Below are 18,380 nucleotides of genomic sequence, written 5' to 3' on the forward strand. Positions count from 1 at the left end.
ACTATAATATACATAAAAGATTCAGGGTTTCTCATAGGCCAGATTTACTTTCCTGGGGCTCCGAAGTTAGTAGATTTTATGGACCCCCTTAGGCTCTGGGGTAGGGACAGATATGAGGGGTTCAGTGTGTGGGACAGGGCTGCCAGTGAGTGGGATAGTGATGGGGTGCAGGATCTGGGAGGGAGGTGGGGTGCAGAAGCTGGCTGGGAGTAGGGTGTCAGGCTAGGTGGAGGAATCAGGAGCAAGGGAGGGTGCAATGTGTGGCCAGGAGGGAGGATGCAAGAGCAATGGAAGATGCAGGAGCAGGGTGCAGATAAGGTGTCTGGCCAGGAGGGAGGGTGCAGGCACAAGAGAGGGTGTCGGACAAGCTGGGGGTGCAGTGTCTTGGTGGGGGAAGGGGAGTGAATGAGGGGGATTGAGGTTTGTGGGTCTGGGCATGATGGGGGATACTTACCTGGCTTCATGCCCCCTTGCAGCAACTGCCACAACCACGCCGTCCCGGACTGGTCCTGGAGGCCAGAGGCACCTCTGAGGAGCCCTAGCCCCAGCACTGCCTCCTCCCACTGAAGCCTAACCTGCTGCCAGGGAAGAGGGAGGGCTCCAGCATCTGTGTGGGAATGGAGGGGCGTGGCCGAGTTCCTGCCGCCTGTGCCACTGAAAATTGGCTCGCGTGCCACAGGTTGCCGACCTCTGAACTAGATATGAATGCTGCGCAGTCAATTTTTGCTGAGAAAGGTCCTGATCCTACCAAAAGTTCCATGTGGAGCCATGTTGAGTTTAGTGGGACACCGTGTGTGTGGGAATTCATTCATGCAGAGGTCTTTGCAGGATTGAAGCCATAGGCTCACTGGGCCTGATCTTTACTTTTTGCCGGAGTAATGCAAAGGGTTCTTAGTGTACTGTAAATGAAAATCTGGGCCTCAGAAATCTTCCAAGCAACACTCTGCTTTTTTATTTTTTTCACTGTGTACCAAGCAAAGTAGAAATAGAGATCCTCACACAAAAAAACCTACCTGGTTGTTTTCTTTTGAACAGTGATTGATCAAGAACGGGACTTTGCAGGTATTATATTACAGGTTTGCCCAGAGCTTAGACAAAATTGGGGTCCCACTTTGCAAGGTGGTGTACAAACATAAAATAAAAGAACGGCTAATTTCATTAGGAATAAGATGTGAAAAAATATAATTTTTTCTGTACCCTTTGACCTTTGTGTAAGTGATGTAAAGACAGGACTGAGTCCATAAATGGATTGGGATGTTGAGTTATTTTTCTACTCTACTTTTGTTTCTATTGTGAATATTAATGATTTTGGAATAAAAAGACATGGTTTTGTTTTTATTTGTAACTAATATTTTTAAATGTTCATGACTAATAGTTTCATTTGTTCTGAAATTCTTTTACCAGCAATACTGTAATTCATACATTTTAAATTTTGTTTGCACACACAAGATTAGTGCAACTAATATTTTTAAACCAAGCAAAAAAACCAAATGTTCAGTTAATTCATTTAAATAAGAGAGAATTTCAAAGCTCTCTATATTTCATTCTCAGAAAAGCAGGCATCTCTGCAGCCACCCACATTACAGATGCCATCTTAAAACAGCCCTTAGCTAGTGACTTTCAGTTTTCTGATATTTGCAACATTTGCCTTTTTTAAAACAAATTAAAATCCTCCTCAATGTCACTGATCCTATTAAAAATCCTATACGTCAAATATTTTTGAACAGTGATAGACTATTTGGCAGTAAAATTATATATGTGTGTGTGTGTATGTGTGTAAAGAAGGTATTGTAGGTAGAACTGGTGGTTAGTAACTAAAAATTTCATTCCTTGTCCATTAGGAACAATTAGATCCATCCAATTTGATGGTTCATAAAAAATATCAAATGAACCATACAACCCAGTAAACCTTGTTGTACATTGGGAATTTGCCCTGATGAATACAACTAGCCAGCTACTATTGTAGCTGGATTGGTGCAGTCCACATATGTAGACAAGGAAAGCTTTGATTTGTATCAGTGTCAGGAATGAAATCAGGGTAAACACCAGTGATACCTGTAAGCTGAGCGCTTGGGTGGCCACCTAGGAGAGAGTCAAATTCTGCCCAGCTGTTTAACAGAGCACTACCAGCAGCATGTGTTTCTATTGGTGGTGCACAATCTGCACATGCCTCAGTGCACAGAACAAAATTTATTCTGCACGTAGTTGGACAAATTAGAGGGAACACTGGTCTGCCCCAGTGTTACAAACTGCTGCTTTCCTTCTGTACACTAGGGCTGCACCAGTGCACCTCTTCCTGTGCTTGGACCTTGATTGTTGGAATTAGGGTAAATTCTCAATGTAGGCAAGGCTTGAGATATTCTTTCCCTTTTCTAAACACAGTTTTGCATACTAATAGGATTTGTCATACTTCAGTAATTACTGTTTAAGTAAAATAGACTGGGGGACTTAGGGGATTTCCTTGCCTCTATCTCCTCTACCTCCTCCCCCTCCCCCCCCCCCCCCCGATAACTTATCCCGTGACGGTTGCATGCTATCCTTGGTTCAGAAAGATACTTCCAAGGAGCAAATATTTTGCAGGTATTTTTAGCATATTTGTTGGATTAAAAAACACTACCAGATTCCACTTGCAGGAGCTTATCCAATGTGCCAACTCTCTCATGTGCAAACTCTACCTAAAATTAAATGTCAACAGTTCAGTAACAATTCTTATTTTTGATCATCTTAGGAAAACTATTTGCTTTGCATCAAAATTTGTCATATCAGAATCTTTACTAAAAACGAGCTGAAAAGGGACGTTTCATCCTTTTAAATAGGATGAATTAGTCACCATCTGCTTGTATCAGGGAGGAAGTGAGTATGCTGAATCAGTATGTATTGCACTGCATCCTGGCCTGTGACCCAGACAATTCAACCCCACACAGTCAGAAAAAAATGGGATTGCTCATTCTCATGCTAACACCACTAAACATACAGGCTGTGTCTAGACTGGCAAGTTTTTCTGGAAAATCATCTGCTTTTCTGGAAAAACTTGCCAGCTGTCTACACTGGCCGCTTGAATTTCCAGAAAAGCACTGACGATCTCATGTAAAATCATCAGTGCTTTTCCGGAAAAACTATGCTGCTCCTGTTTGGGCAAAAGTCTTTTTCCGAAAGACTTTTGCGCAAAGGGCCAGTGTAAACAGCATAGTACTGTTTTCCGCTTAGTACTGTTTTTCATGAAAAAGGCGATCGGGGCTTTTTTGTGGAAAACCGCGTCTAGATTGGCCACGGACGCTTTTCCGCAAAAAGTGCTTTTGCGGAAAAGCATCCTGCCAATCTAGACGCACTTTTCCGAAAATGCTTTTAACGGAAAACGTTTCCGTTAAAAGCATTTTTGGAAATTCATGCCAGTGTAGATGTAGCCACAGAGTTGTATTTACAATGGTGCACACAAAGTAAGTGGCCATTGCTACCTATATATTTTGCATTACATATCTGATGTGTTAATATGACATGAAAACAAAGGATTTGGAATTTCAGTTGACAGGTATGTGGAAGATAGCTACATCTATTGTATTATGTCCATTTATTTGTATTCAGCTTTAAAATAATTACAGGCACACATTCTTTGCAAAGACTGCAGGAGTAGCTGGAGAGGAAGCAAGACTTTGAAGCATGATTGCTCATCAGCCAGCAAGTGGGCAGGGCTTTGTTGGAAGTGGCCCCCAAGCTGGTTCCTTTTAGTGGCTGGAGAGCAGCCACAGTGCCCTCAGGCAGATGGGCCCTGATGAAAGACGCACCCCCACTCCCTTTTCTCCCAATGGCATCTACAAATTCAAGCCATGACTGAGACTCAAGGTTCAGGTTCCTATTATAATGAATATAGAAAACCCCTCTGAATTTCAAGCAGTTTTGGACAAGTTTCTGGAAACTTACTTAAAGTTTCAGATGTTCAAACAGATAAGAAAAGTTTCTAAAAGTAAATAAACATTGAAATGCATTGGAACAGTGTTTCTCAACCTTTTTTTTTTATAAAGTAGCCCTTTAAAAACATTATAAGTACCCCCAGCTCCCCTGCTCTACCCAATGCCCTCCCCTCCCCCTGGCCTCCCGCACTCTAACCCAGTGCCCCTCCCCTCCCCCAGAGCCAGGTACCCCCAGCCTCCCCCGCTCTAACCCAATGCCCCTCCCCTCCCCCAGAGCCAGGCACCCCCAGCCTCCCCCGCTCTAACCCAATGCTTCTCCCCTCCCACAGAGCCAGGCACCAGATGTATGGTAGCCATACCTTTGAAGTGCCCGCTCCAGCTGCCTGGTCCTGCCTCGGCTGCTTGTCTACAGGGAGCAAGTGGCACGCAAGCGCCGGGCTCATCGCTTGGGGCTGTGGGCTCCCACCCCAGCCCAGCGCCCCCCTAGCATGGCGCCCGGGAGCAACTGCCCCCCCGCCCTCCTTGCTACACCACTGATGTGCAGGGGGATGTCTTTTGGAGCAAAGCTCATTGTGCCTCTTCACTGCCTTTTAGCTCCTTTCTGCAGCGCCATGGGGAAGGGGCGATGGGGATGCGTTGTACTGAGCTGCTGGTGGAGGTGGGGATAATGCGCATCTCCAGGTTCAGCCGCTTCCCCACTGGAGTACCCCAGGGAGGCTGCTGGAGAGGAAACAAACTAGGAGAGGCGGCTGTTGAAGTGATTTTTTTTCTCCCCACCCAAACCAGCCCCTCAACTTGGAACTGCCCTGGGTCTCACCAGAGTCACCACCACCACAGCCACACACTTTTCCCACCATCACTGGGGCACGTGCACAGAGCAGCTGTAAACGTCCAGGCTCCAAACATTCAATTTGACAGGCACATGCCACTGCTCCCTCCCCGATCTCTTTTTCAGGGAAAAATCCAGGACATTTTTTGCCAAATTTCACTTGTATTGACGTACCCCCCAGACTTCTCTCCCAGGATGAGAAACACTGCATTGGAACAATGTTATTGTGTAAAATGATCTCTCTGTGAAGATGTTAGAGGAGGAATGGCCCCAGGGTTAGTATGATCTTGTGGCAGGGGAATGGGAAAGGGTAGTTCGGAAGGGGCTGAGAGGAAGGATAGTTTTCAATACCTTGAGATGACCCTAAGGAACATTTTCCACAAATTTGGTAATTCCCTCTTAGCCTGAATGTCAGTCAGTACAGACACATTAGCGTCACCAGGCGACCAACTGAGGTAGGAGTGCAGGCAAGTTAAAACAGGGTCTGACTCATGTGGAAACAGGCCTAGGCTAGAGCAAGAACAGAGGCGATGGGCATATTCCCAACAAGATAATGATGTAGAGCAGACTACACAGAGGCTGTCTAGACTGGCCAGTTTTTCCAGAAAATCAGCTGCTTTTCCGGAAAAACTTGCCAGCTGTCTACACTGGCCACTTGAATTTCCGCAAAAGCACTGATGATCTCATGTAAGATTGTCAGTGTTCTTGCGGAAATACTATGCTGCTCCCGTTCGGGCAAAAGTCCTTTTGCGCAAAACTTTTGCACAAAAGGGCCAGTGTAGACAGCTCAGCTTTGTTTTCCGCAAAAAAGCCCCGATCGTGAAAATGGCGATCGGGGCTTTTTTGCGGAAAAGCGCGTCTAGATTGGCACAGATGCTTTTCCGCAAAAAGTGCTTTTGCGGAAAAGCGTCTGTGCCAATCTAGACACTGTTCCGAAAATGCTTTTTACGGAAAACTTTTCCATTAAAAGCATTTCTGGAAAATCATGCCAGTCTAGACGTAGCCAGAGTGTTTCCTTCGGAGCCTGTATGCCTGCCTTGGAATCACCTGGGTTCACATCTGGTTTGGCTGAACCCTGGTTGCATAGCATGGGGCCTACCATAAGGCTTGCCAGTAATTATCTTTGATAACTCATCACACTTTCTGGTTTAAGGATGACTCATCAGGCTTAAGGAAGATGAGATACAGAGGTAATTCAGGTTTAGACAGGTTTGGGATCAGAGGCATACAAGACTACAAAAGAGTCACATACTGTGTTTCACAGCTTAGCATACATGCTAATCCCTAAGAGCTTATCTGTGAGCTAATGTGAACAATTAATTCTCTCTTTTGCTGGGGTTGAGAAAATTGTCTAAAGATTGTTTTTAATTGCCATACCAGATTTATTTTCTACTAATTTTATTATCTGCATAGTAATCTTAACCTTAACTCTGAATCTCATCGGAAAAAGTGGGTTTTGCCCACGAAAGCTCATTGCGCTATATATTTGTTAGTCTCTAAGGCCACAGGACTACTCATTGTTTTTTTTAACTCTGAATGGTACTTCAAGCTGGCCTCCCACTGTTTTCCTGCAGTTCTGCAAGTTAAAAAAACCTATGAGAACATGGCCAGATTCTATATGCTAGGTTTACATCTGTGTGAGTAACTCCAGTGACTTCGAAGACATTTCTGAGGGCCAGATAGTTGTGGACACAACTTGATGTCATTCATGGCATAATTACCTAACATGCCTTTGCAGTTATTTGTACCCCCAAAAAGCCAGGTGCTATGTGGAAGGATGTTTATAAAACTCAGGAACTAAATATTCTAAAAAAGGAAAATAATATATTATTTAAGTATGGGGTATAGGAGACTCTTCCAGATTCTGCTGGAGCTACATCTTTTGCTAATTCTTGGAGAATTTTTCTTTGTAACCTTAGAAACTTTAGTTTTCACTCCCATAAGAAAGTCATTCCAAATGTTAATTTACTTTGTATTGGTGTATTTAATATCAAATCAAGCTATTAGAAATAAGATCCTGTTCTTCATTTCAGATGTGAAATTTAGTAGGCTGTTATAGCAAAGTACATAAGGAATGTATGCTGCATCTCTCATCAGATGCCCTTCTCTGTCCAGAATTATAGTCCTTCTTGGTTGGGGAAGGTTGAAAAGCTTTCCTGACATTTATTCTGACAATGTTCTGCAGCTTATAATGTTAGGAGTCTGTTAGCTATGTCAGAATTGCTAGGCTTGTCTAACAGAATCAGATGTGCATTGTTATTCTTGCTGAACATGTCTTGTTTTTAAAGGGTTAAAAAAGGTTAAATTAGTAACTTCCATTGAAAAATCATACACTGCTGTAAGAGTGTGAAAGGTGCACCAGGCATTCACTGCCCCCTGCCAGAAAACTACTTGCCTTGGTACATCTTAGGCCAGGTCTACACTAGACCTGGAAGGTTTAAGGTATGCAACTCCAGCTATGTAAAATATGTAAATAGAGACGGCTTATCTTGGCACTGTTTTCACAGAGGGAGGCCAATGGGAGCAAACACATCCATTGGCTTTCCTTAGTCCTTATGATTGCCAGGAATACCAGTACCAGCCAGAGCTGCCCTCAGCATTCGATTTAGTGGATCTTAAGTAGACCCAATATATCGAATGCCAGAAAATCAATCTCCGGCATGGAAAGTATAGATGTGGCCTTAGCTCTAGGAAGTGTCCCTTTAAGGAGAAAGGCGGTAAGTTTGGACCTCCAAAAGTTACCTAGAAAGGCCTCCCAGGGTCAATTGCTGATGGAACTAGTGACATTTGGTCCTCCAGCTGTTAGAAGGGCTGGGAGAAGACAGAGAGACCAACCAGAGACCAGCAAACCAGATAAAAAGGTTTGGCTGCTTTTATCAAATGGCAGTTCTGGGTAAAGCCAAAAGCATAGGAAGCCAGGTCTAGTCAAAGACTGAGTACACTTTGCATTTAGGTAGGTGAGAGACTTTTGATTTATTTTGTGAACTGTAAAGACCAAATGGGCAGTCCTGAGTTAGATGTTACTGGACTCCTGAAAATTGGGTGAAAACGTGACAAAGGAATGAAGCAGTATTTTGTTAATAGTTATGTTTTACATGAAGCTGCATGGTCTGGTGAAATGCCCAGTGGACTTGGAGTCAGGAGCTATGTGTTCTTGTCACAGTTCTGACACTGAGCATCTGTGTGAACCTGGGCATGTCATTTCACCTTCCTGAGCCTCTGTTTCCACTCCCGCCTGTTGTGTCTTTCTGTTACAGCTCTTCAGGGCAGAGATTGTCTCTTATTGGGTGCATCTAGACTGGCAAGATTTTGCGCAAAAACTTGCGTAATGTACAAAATCAGTGCTTCTTGCGCAAATACATTCATGCTCCCGCTCAGGGATAAGCCCTCTTGTGCAAGAATACTTGCGCAAGAGGGCCAGTGTAGACAGGCACCTTAATTTTTTGCGCAAGAAAGCCCAATGGCTAAAATGGCCATCGGAGCTTTCTTGCGCAAAAGCGCATCTAGATTGGCACGGATGCTTTTGTGCAAAAGCACTTTTTGCGCAAAAGCATCCTTGCCAATCTAGACGCTCTTTTGCGGAAATACTTTTAACGGAAAAACTTTTCCGTTAAAAGTATTTCTGCAAAATCATGCCAGTCTAGACGTAGTCATTATGTTTGTACAGTGCCTAGCACCATAGCCTATTATCTCAGCTGGGGCCTTTTTCATTACTATAATAATAATATTTTAAGACCAGTCACTGGAGAATATATCCACAATGTATGGTTTATATAGCTTCTCCTGGTAGTCTGTGATATTTCTGGAATAGCATTCAGGGGATTAATAAAGTTTATGTCAAGCCATTATCCTCTACTGATGGAAAAGCACCATATCACAGCATGATGGCATTATTATTATTAGGAGCAGTAGTTTGGTCCAGGCCCAGGTGGTAGTGATGGAGAGTCTGTCTCTGTTGCATAGTTAACCCAGGCCTTTACCTGACTTTTAGCCCAAGCCTCCCTACTGTGCACACAGAAATATTTCTGAGGCAGATTTGGAGAGGCTGTAAGCCTGAGCTAGCTTACCTGGTGGAGGGTTTGTGGATTAGAACATGAGTTCTGGTTTAACTTGGACTGGACCAAAATTCCCTCAAATCTTTTCCATCCATGTGTGGAATAAATTATGTGCACCAAGGCCTGTGCAAATATGCACCGCCAATAGAAACACAAATCTTAGCTGTGGGCACGCAGCTTACAGGGAACGCTAGCCTGGACCCTGTCCTCTTCACAGTAAGATGCAGGTGAAACCATGCAGATGCTGTTATTCCTCCAATGCCATTTCCACAGTTCCTGCCCAAAGCACAGACAAGTTCCCACAACTGACTGGGAAAGAATCTCTGGGTACATCTACTTAGCACAAGCAACAGAGCCAGGATCAAATGATGTGGGCTTTTGCTGCTGTGGAACTACAAATAGCCTGTGTAGATGCTTGGGCTCTGAAACCCAGTGCAGAGGAAGAGGGGTTTGCTGGGTAGAAATATCCCAGGGTGTCATCACAAAAAATGATGTGATACACCCCCAGACATACATGAGTGCAGAAATCATGACAATACAGTAATGCTGCTGGGTTTTCATGTGGGCATGCTTCTGTCTGGGCTAGGCTAAGCAAGTGCTCAGTCCTATTTGCCTACTGCTCAGATGCACTGTGCTGTGAAAACATATCCTCAAAATTATCACCATCTGCTGATTGCTTAAAGGCACAGGTGGCATCTTAGTGGTGAGATTTCCACATTAGCATCGTTTCTGATACTTACTGGTGCTCTTGTTCTCCGTCTCAGCGAAGGCTAAGGATGGGGTGGGCGCAGTGCATGAATGCTCTGTGATTCCACATCCCTCCAGGTTAGGGTATAGCTAGCTCAAACCTGTGACCCCTCTTCTCTTTTGGCTGGACAGGGGCTGAGTCTTCATGGTTGACCGTCTTTCACTTTTTGTGCTCAATAAAAATGTGTTAAAGGCTATGTCTAGTCTGCCGGGAAAAGTTGGAAAAAGATACACAAAGTGCGAACCGCAATTTGCGTATCTTTTTCCACTTTTTTTCTGAAAAAGGCTTTTCTGAAATTTGGCCCATCTAAAAAAGTCCTCTTTCAGAACATCCCTTATTCCTCTTACCAAGAGGAATATAGGGATGCCGAAAGAACACGTCCCCTTTTTTGGAAACTGTTCTGCAGTCTAGACATAGCCCAAAATAAAGTCATTCAGATACAGGACTCAGTTAACTAACCTCCCTGTAATTTTTCAGTGAAATATTTTTAAAAGCCCCCCTGCTCGCTGTTATGTGTGGAAACAGAAGGGAATCAGCCCTTGTGGAGAACAGATGGTGTCAAAAGAAATTTGAACAGTTTTCCCTTAGGGCAATCCAGAAACAGACACAATGACGCAGGACAGGCTGACAGCATGTCTGGTGTAAGGAGCTGTACAGTTCCTGGACTGTAGGGACCCGGCATGGCAGTCAACATTTGCCTTTGGCAGGTCCCATGATGCCTTTAAAAGGGGGTGGGTGGGGGGAGCACACACTTCCTAATCTTTTGGAGGTGGGGTAAATCCTGTGCCTGCCTCCAATCTCAAAAATGAAGAATTACAAAGAGAAACACAGCCAGCTCAAACTTAGGGCAGGGGGCTCTCTGTGCAGACATTTCTAGAACACAAAAATGTGTGAACTTCTACTGTATGAAACAGGTTCTCAGAGGCTGATCCAAAGTCTATTACAGTCAAAAGAAAGACCCCACAATTTTTAGTTCGCTTTAGATCAAGCACTCAATGCTCAATCCTTTTAAAGGTACTTTTAAATCTGTTATTTTTTAACACACTGGGGTTTTTGTTGGGTGGACGTGAAATTTTCAAAAACCACAAACTGTCATTTCAGTTCAAAACAGAACAATTGTAATGGTAATGCCTGACTAGATATGATAGTATGAGTGAAAAACTCCTGAACCCTTCCATATTTTCTCCCTTTTGGACAAAAATTGTTTGAACATGTGTACATAATATTCTGATATGACTGGACAAAACATGCTTTAAAGAGCTGTTTTAAGAAATAACTCTATAAATATCTTGGGTGAAATCCTGGCTGCACCAAAGTCAATGGCAAGATTCCCATTGACTTCAGTAGGGCCAAGATTTCACCTCAAATATAATTCCTGTCTTAGTTCAACACTGCTAATGACGGGAAGTGATGATGATAATAACTGACATTTATGCAGGGCCTTATAAACAACTTGCCCATAGTGCAGCACAAGCTACTCACAGTGATTACAGATAGAACATGCACATGTAGCAGAGAAATCTAGGGAGTAAAGACTTTGATGGTGCCTATACGAAGAGCACTGAGATTCTGATCCGGCACCATCAGAGTCGATTGGAACTTTGCCATTAACTTGGGTGAGTCCCACTTTTAGCTCCTGAAGAATGATGCCTAAGTCAGTGGCAAACTGGACACTTAAATGCCAAAAATTCTAGCATCCAAATTTTAAAAGGGGTGTTACAGTGATTCCTAGCTCTTACCAGTAGATCTCCAGAATGCATTATGAAGGATGTCAATAACTTTATCCCTGTTTTACAGAGAGGGAAACTGAGGCACTGACAGGTGACATGACTTGTTCAAACTCACACAGGAAGCCAGTGGCAGAGCCAGGAATTAGACCCCAGGTCTCCTAAAGCTCAATTCAGTCCTCTATCCACTAAGCCAGTGTTTCTCAACCAGTGGTATGAGTACCCTCAGGGGTACTTGAAAGAAGTCTGGGGGGGGGTACGTCAACACAGCTGAAATTTGTAGAACACTGAATTTTTGTTTTAAGTTTTACAGCACTTTATTATTTTTGTACTTTTTACACCCAAAAATGTCATCGCCCGCCCAGCTATGATTAAGTTGTTTAAACAAATATGTTGCAATGCTAGAAAAAAATTTATCTGTCTGAAAACTGTAGGTACTGGGGGTACTTATATATATATATATAAAGGAGTACTTTATAAAAAAAAAACGGTTTGAGAAACACTGCAGTAAGCCACACTGATTCATTATTATTATTTGATTTCTGCCTGCATCCATGGTGCCATACAAAACAAAGAGCTTGTCTACACTCACATTTTGTACCTTTTAAACTAAATTGTTTGAAATAACGTAATTAGATCAATGCAGCCCTCAACCATGTGGATTCATGCATACTGATCCAAAGTGTTTAAATCAGTAGAGCTTATTTCAGTAAAAGCTATTCTGACATGGATGTATGTTAGTACAAGAAGATTTACTAGGCGTTGCTCGGGTCCTTAACTCAATTAATTTTAGTTTTACTTATTTTAAATAATTGTTCTGGGGTGGGGTTGGGGATGAGGGTTCACTGTGTAGGCTGCCCCAGGTATAGAAGATAACCCCAGCCCTCTCTCACCACAGCAGTTTGGGGCCAAGTAAGAAATGCCTGTCTATGGCTGCTGCATTTGCAGTGAGCACAGCTGGGGGGGGGGGGGGGGAGGGGGGGGGGGGGGGGGGGGGATGCATGTCCCCTGACTGGGGGACAGACAGACATGCAAACAAACTCTCTGAAATATATAGTAGATAGCTGTCCCTGTCTCCACACCTGCCCCTTGCTGCCCCAGTGGGGTTAGAGTTGTTCTGGTCCCCATGGATATGTCTACACTGCCACCCTAGTTCGAACTAGGGTGGCTAATGTAGGCATTCGAAGTTGCAAATGAAGCCCGGGATTTAAATATCCCGGGCTTCATTTGCATCTTGCCGGGCGCTGCCATTTTTAAATCCCCGTTAGTGTGGATTCCGTGCCCACGGCTACACGTGGCACGGAGTAGGTAGTTCGAATTAGGCTCTCTAATTCGAACAACCGGTATACCTCGTTCCACGAGAGCCTAATTTGAACTACCTACTCTGTGCCGCGCGTAGCCACGGGCACGGAGTCCGCACTAACGGGGATTTAAAAATGGTGGCGCTTGGCAAGATGCAAATGAAGCCCGGGATATTTAAATCCCAGGCTTCATTTGCAACTTCGAATGCCTACATTAGCCACCCTAGTTCGAACTAGGGTGGCAGTGTAGACAGACCCCATCTCTGGCCCTTGATGTCTCCTGTGGTTATTCTGCAGTATAACTCCTTGCTGCCAGACCCCTCCCTTTCCATTGTATGGAGAAACAATCAAATATGACACACATCCTATTACCCTGGCACAACCAAACCCTGATCTTGCTTTAAGTTAGGATAAGAGGAAGCTGCCTATCAAATTCAGTGGTCTTAGATTTTAATGAGGAGTTCTTGAAGAAACGGACTCACAGACAGACTACATAAAAAATGTAGTAAAAAAGATAACTGCATCCATTTTAGAGAGTTATACCAATGGAACTAAATAGTTTTTTTCTACAGTTTTAGTTAAATAAGTACAAAAATTGAGCAGACCAGCTGTAAGACAAACACAGGGTCCCTTGCCTCAGGGAACTACTAATAAAAATGCACAGGCAAAATAATGCTTAGTGTCATATTAGCTCTTGGTGTTGTATGTGGCTTAAAACAGTGCAACCCAGTTACAGGTCCTTTCCCTCAGCAGCAAGTCTTCCTGGCCTGGTGGCAAATGAGTGCAAGCTGCCTATAATCCCTCTGCCAGTGAACTTGAAATAGCTTCAAAAGTGGATAACACTAGCCCTGAGTAATAAATCTATATGGGTATGTCTACACTACCACCCTAGTTTGAACTAGGGTGGTAATGTAGGCAACCGGAGTTGCAAATGAAGCCCGGGATTTGAATTTCCTGGGCTTCATTTGCATAAAGCCGGGCGCCGCCATTTTTAAATGTCCGCTAGTGCGGACTCCGTGCCGCGCGGCTACACGCGGCACGGACTAGGTAGTTTGGACTAGCTTCGTAGTCCGAACTACCGTTACTCCCCGTTTCACGGGAGTTTCACTAGGCTTCCTCATTTCACTAGGCTTCCTATTCCGAACTACCTAGTCTGTGCCGCGTGTAACTGCGCAGCATGGAGTCCGCACTAGCGGACATTTAAAAATGGCGGCGCCCGGCTTTATGCAAATGAAGCCTGGGAAATTCAAATCCCGGGCTTCATTTGCAACTCCGGTTGCCTACATTACCACCCTAGTTTGAACTAGGGTGGTAGTGTAGACATACCCTATGGCTGTGTCTACACTGGGCCACTTATTCTGGAAAATCAGCCGCTTTTCTGGAATAAGCTGCGAGCTGTCTACACTGGCCCTTGAATTTCCGGAAAAGCAATGACGCTCTACTGTACAAAATCAGCCGCTATTCTGGAAAAACTATTCTGCTCCTGCTCAGGCATAAGTCCTTATTCCGGAACACTGTTCCAGAAAAGGGCCAGTGTAGACAGCCCAGTAGTCTTTTCCGGAAAAAAGCCCCGATCGCGAAAATGGCGATCGGGGCTCTTTTCTAGAAAATCGCGTCTACATTGGCCACAGACGCTTTTCCGGAAAAAGGACTTTTCCGGAAAAGCATCCTGCCAATGTAGACGCTCCTTTTCTGGAAAAACTGAAAACGGAATAGTATTCCGTTTTAAGCAGTTCCGGAAATTCATGCCAGTGTAGACACAGCCTATGAGTGTAACCCTGAAGTGGTCTCCAGTGAATTTTGGGGTAACACTGAGGACAGCATGGAAGCTAGGGAGAGATAGTACATGAGAAACATTGGGATGGGGGTAGGAAGTAATAGTCACCCAGATAATTAAAAGCTCCCCAATACTGGGACTGTCCCTATAAAATTGGGCCATTTGGTCACTCTGAATGAAAATAGGTGGGTGAGAAGAAAGGAGAGAAAATGTGAGGTGGGTGGATGGAGTGATAGGAGAGAGGAAGACAGGAGAGGAAAGATAACGTTAGTCAGCTGCATGACAGTGACATTTTAAAGGCATGTCACGTATCATGCATCTGACGAAGTGGGTCTTTTCCCACGAAAGCTTATGCTCCAACACTTCAGTTAGTCTATAAGGTGTCACAGGACTCCTCACCGCTTTTGCAGATTCAGACTAACAAGGCTACCCCTCTGATACTGTACGGAAAAACAATGTGTTCCCTTTTTAAATGCATAAATGTGAATTCAATGTAAATTCTTGCAATGGTGGCTGCAATCCACTTGAAACAATAGTTCTGAGGCAAGGTCTACTCTGGCAGAGAAAATCAAAGCAAGATATGCAAGTCCAGCTATGTGATATGCTTAGTTGAAGTCTAATGTACTTTGCAATGATTTTTTGGGGTGGCCCCACAGTGGGAGTTCAATGGGAGAAACCCTCTCATCGATATCCCTTACTCCTTGCAATAGTGAGGAGTACTAGCACTGATGAAGATTCCCTCGGTATTCGATTTAGCGAGTCTTTAGTAGACCCGCTAAATTGAAGCCCAGATAATCGATCGCCAGAGCGTCGATCCTCCAGCAAGTGGAGACATGGCCTGAGAAATGAATATTACTCTATAGCTCATTGGGATGTTAATTCTTAAGCCTAAAGATGACAGTCTAAATAGCAGTATTCTTAACTATTCCACCGCTGACCAATTTTTGAGAAATACTCAACTGTGGCAGCCTGAGAGCAGGGAGCAACTGAGGCCTCCTGGAAGGCAGATATGCAGGGAGCTGGGTATGTGGTTTTATGTTCCCTGAATAGGCTGTTAGACTGTAGACCAGCCAGCCACACCTGAAGCCTATCTGGCATCAGCCTGAAGGGAAGGCTAATTGGAACACCTGCAGCCACTTAAGGAGGATGTGCAAATGATAAAAACACTTCCCAGGCAAGGCTAAGGGGGAAGGAGAAAAGGGATGGACTAGAGGAGAAAGTGAAGGAGAAGAGAGCAGCCCAGTGCAAAGGAACACACCCGAGACAGCTGACATCACGGTTTGCTCTACGGCATCAGGGAGGAGGTACTTCTGGAAGGGTTGGGGAAGTGGCCCGGAGAGGGGCTGCTGCTCAGGGGGCAAGGGCCAAGATACATGGCCTGCTTGGGGCTGCCCCCACCCATAGGGCCCTGGGCCGGAACCTGGAGCAAGTGAGTGGGACTGGGTTCCCCCCAACCCTCCCCTCTGGCTGGAAGGGCCATTAGGGTGGGGAAAAAGAAAGACACTGGACTGGCCAATGATGAAAAAAGGCTCTGGTAGTGGAGTACCCTCGCCTTCATGGCAGTACTAGGAACACTGCGAGCCTCTGAGGCACACTAAAACCTGCCAGGAAATGCAGGATCCACAGGGCTTAGCCCAGACTTTGTCACACAACTTATCTGCTTACTGCATGGTTCCAAACTGCCTCTTGTGAAATCTTGGCTGTCATAAACCAAAGTTCCTAAATCTTCCAGCATCTTCTTCGCAACTTTTGCAGTGTAGTTATGCACTGTCAATATAAAAGTTGTAGCACGCTGAATACTATAAATGTAGATTAGTGTAAAACAGGGGTGGACAGTGGGAAATAATAGCCCACGGGCTGGATATGGTTTGCCAGGCATAGCCTCGACAGACTGCTGGACGCTCTATTTACTTGCATGTTTGCAGGTATAGTTGCTTGCCGCTCCCATGGGCTCTGGCTCACTGTTCTCAGCAACTTGTATCTATGGGAAGTGGTGTGGACCAGGCCACATCACTTCCTGCAGCTCCCAGTTGCTGGGAATGGTGAACTGCGGCCAATGGGAGCTGCAAGTGGCAGTACCTGCAGATACATAGATAAATAAAGCATCTGGTGGCTCACCAGGGGCTAACACTGGTGAACTGAATGTGGCCCACAGGCCAATTACTTTCCACCCCTGATGTAAAAGAAATGGAATTGACTATAAAGCTTCCTGTGGGTTACTATATTGACTGTGTTATTGATTTCCATATTTTAATCAAACCTCACCTCCCATTTTAATGATGGTGCTCCAAAATTTCCAGATTGATATTGAAATGAGGTGACAGGAGTCATTGCTGTGTCATTGAACATAGGTCCCAGTTGCCAGGGAACGTGTGGGGCACTGAGTATGTTGATAGTGAAGGAATCACTAATGTTAATTTTTTCACAGATCTTGGAAAACTGGGGAAATTCCAGAAGATTGGAGGACTGCCACTGTAGTTCCAAAATTCAGAGTAAAAGGGATTATCCAGGGAATTATCAATTGGTTAGTCGCATGCCCATCCCTGGTAAAATAACAAAACTGTTATATCAGGACTTGACCAACAAAGAATTAGAGGCTAATGCGATATAATAATAATGTAATTAATGCCAGTCAGCATGGTCTCGTGGAAGGTAGGTCTTGTCAAACTAATTTGTTCTTTTTTTTTTTCCAGAAGTTTACAAAGGACTTGAAGTTGATAAGTGCTGATATACTATACTAGGATTTCTCAAAGGCCTCTGTACAACATGGTATTTTGATTAAAATATGCATTATAATGGCACTTCTGGCCTTAGATTCTGTAAAAGAGGATTTACTGTGATGGGGCTATTTGTATGTCTCAAAGTTGGGCATGAAGTTAATGTAATTTATCAATAATTCAGTCTCCCACAATGGCGGGAGGGGAGGGAGCGCAAAATGGGCAATTGCCCTGGGCCCAACAATTCAAAAGGGACCACAGCTCCTAGCTGCTGCTGCAACCACAGGTGCAGTATCAGCCAGAGCCTTGGGCCCTGGAAATTGCAGCAGGAATGACACACAGTACACTCCAGCCGGAGTTGAGTGCTGGCTGCTCCTGCCCCGCCCCTTCTGCCCGAAGACCCGCCCCTTCCAGTGGCATGGAGCCAGCCTCCTTCCACTTTGCCCAGGAGCTCAGTGTGCCTTTTGGCCCCCTGGCTCCTAGACACTTGCCTTCTACTGATTGTAATAGAGGATGTGGTATAAATCTCTTAGACTGCAATTAAAATCTCAACCTCAACCTCAGACTTTAAGTGTCAGAAAGAGCTAACTGGCTGAAAATTAATGGCGGTCAGACTAGATGATCTAATGGTTCCTTTTGGCCTTAAAATTTGAACTCTATGAATGACACATGAGATTTGCTATAAATGTAATCTTTTTTTTTCATTACTTTCCCACCATGGAGTGCAAACATTATTAGAAATTAAAATTCTTTCTGGCATATGCATTCAGTATGCAGCATTTGCAACAGCTCCAAAAGGGAAAAGGTAAGAAGGCACTTTAACAATAAATTATTCAGAACTACAATGTATTAAACAGTTAACATGAAGAAGAAAGCATAAGCTGATCTCTTAAAACTCGTGACATAATGACATGTCATGAAAAAACAAACAGCTTAATCAATCAGAAGAGAGAAGGAACTGGATAGGAAGGGGAAATTCAGGGCTTCTTGCTAATGTAAATGAGTCAGTTGGGTGAGAAGCTGGAAGAAAGGAAGAGTTCTTTTTTAAATATTTACCATGTGAGCCCTGGATAATGCACCCTAGGAACTTAGACAAAGGCATTCAATAAAAATATTTTCCCCTTGATACTAAAATATCATCTGTGCACTTTTGATATCAGTGGGGAAAAAATTAATTATTAAAAGTCTTATCCAAAGCAGAGTGAAGTCAGTGGAAAAGCTCCCATCGACCTCAATGGACTTTGCATCAGAACCTAACTAAATTACTTAATTATTAAGATATTATTTCATTTTTTGAATAATTGTGATCATGAAGTTC

The 18,380-nt window shown here is 44.1% G+C and overlaps 1 long non-coding RNA gene across 1 annotated transcript; it reads left to right on the forward strand.

Moving 5' to 3' along the window:
* Positions 1-15,549: 15,549 nt before the first annotated feature.
* LOC142830850 (uncharacterized) lies at positions 15,550-17,318 on the forward strand. The gene is made up of 3 exons (XR_012906378.2): positions 15,550-15,649; positions 16,774-16,869; positions 17,039-17,318. It is a non-coding gene; the product is annotated as an uncharacterized LOC142830850 (long non-coding RNA).
* The last annotated feature ends 1,062 nt before the right edge of the window (positions 17,319-18,380 follow it).

The sequence above is a fragment of the Pelodiscus sinensis genome, chromosome 10, assembly GCF_052426305.1.
Source record: "Pelodiscus sinensis isolate ZL-2025 chromosome 10, ASM5242630v1, whole genome shotgun sequence".
Taxonomy (NCBI): domain Eukaryota; kingdom Metazoa; phylum Chordata; order Testudines; family Trionychidae; genus Pelodiscus; species Pelodiscus sinensis.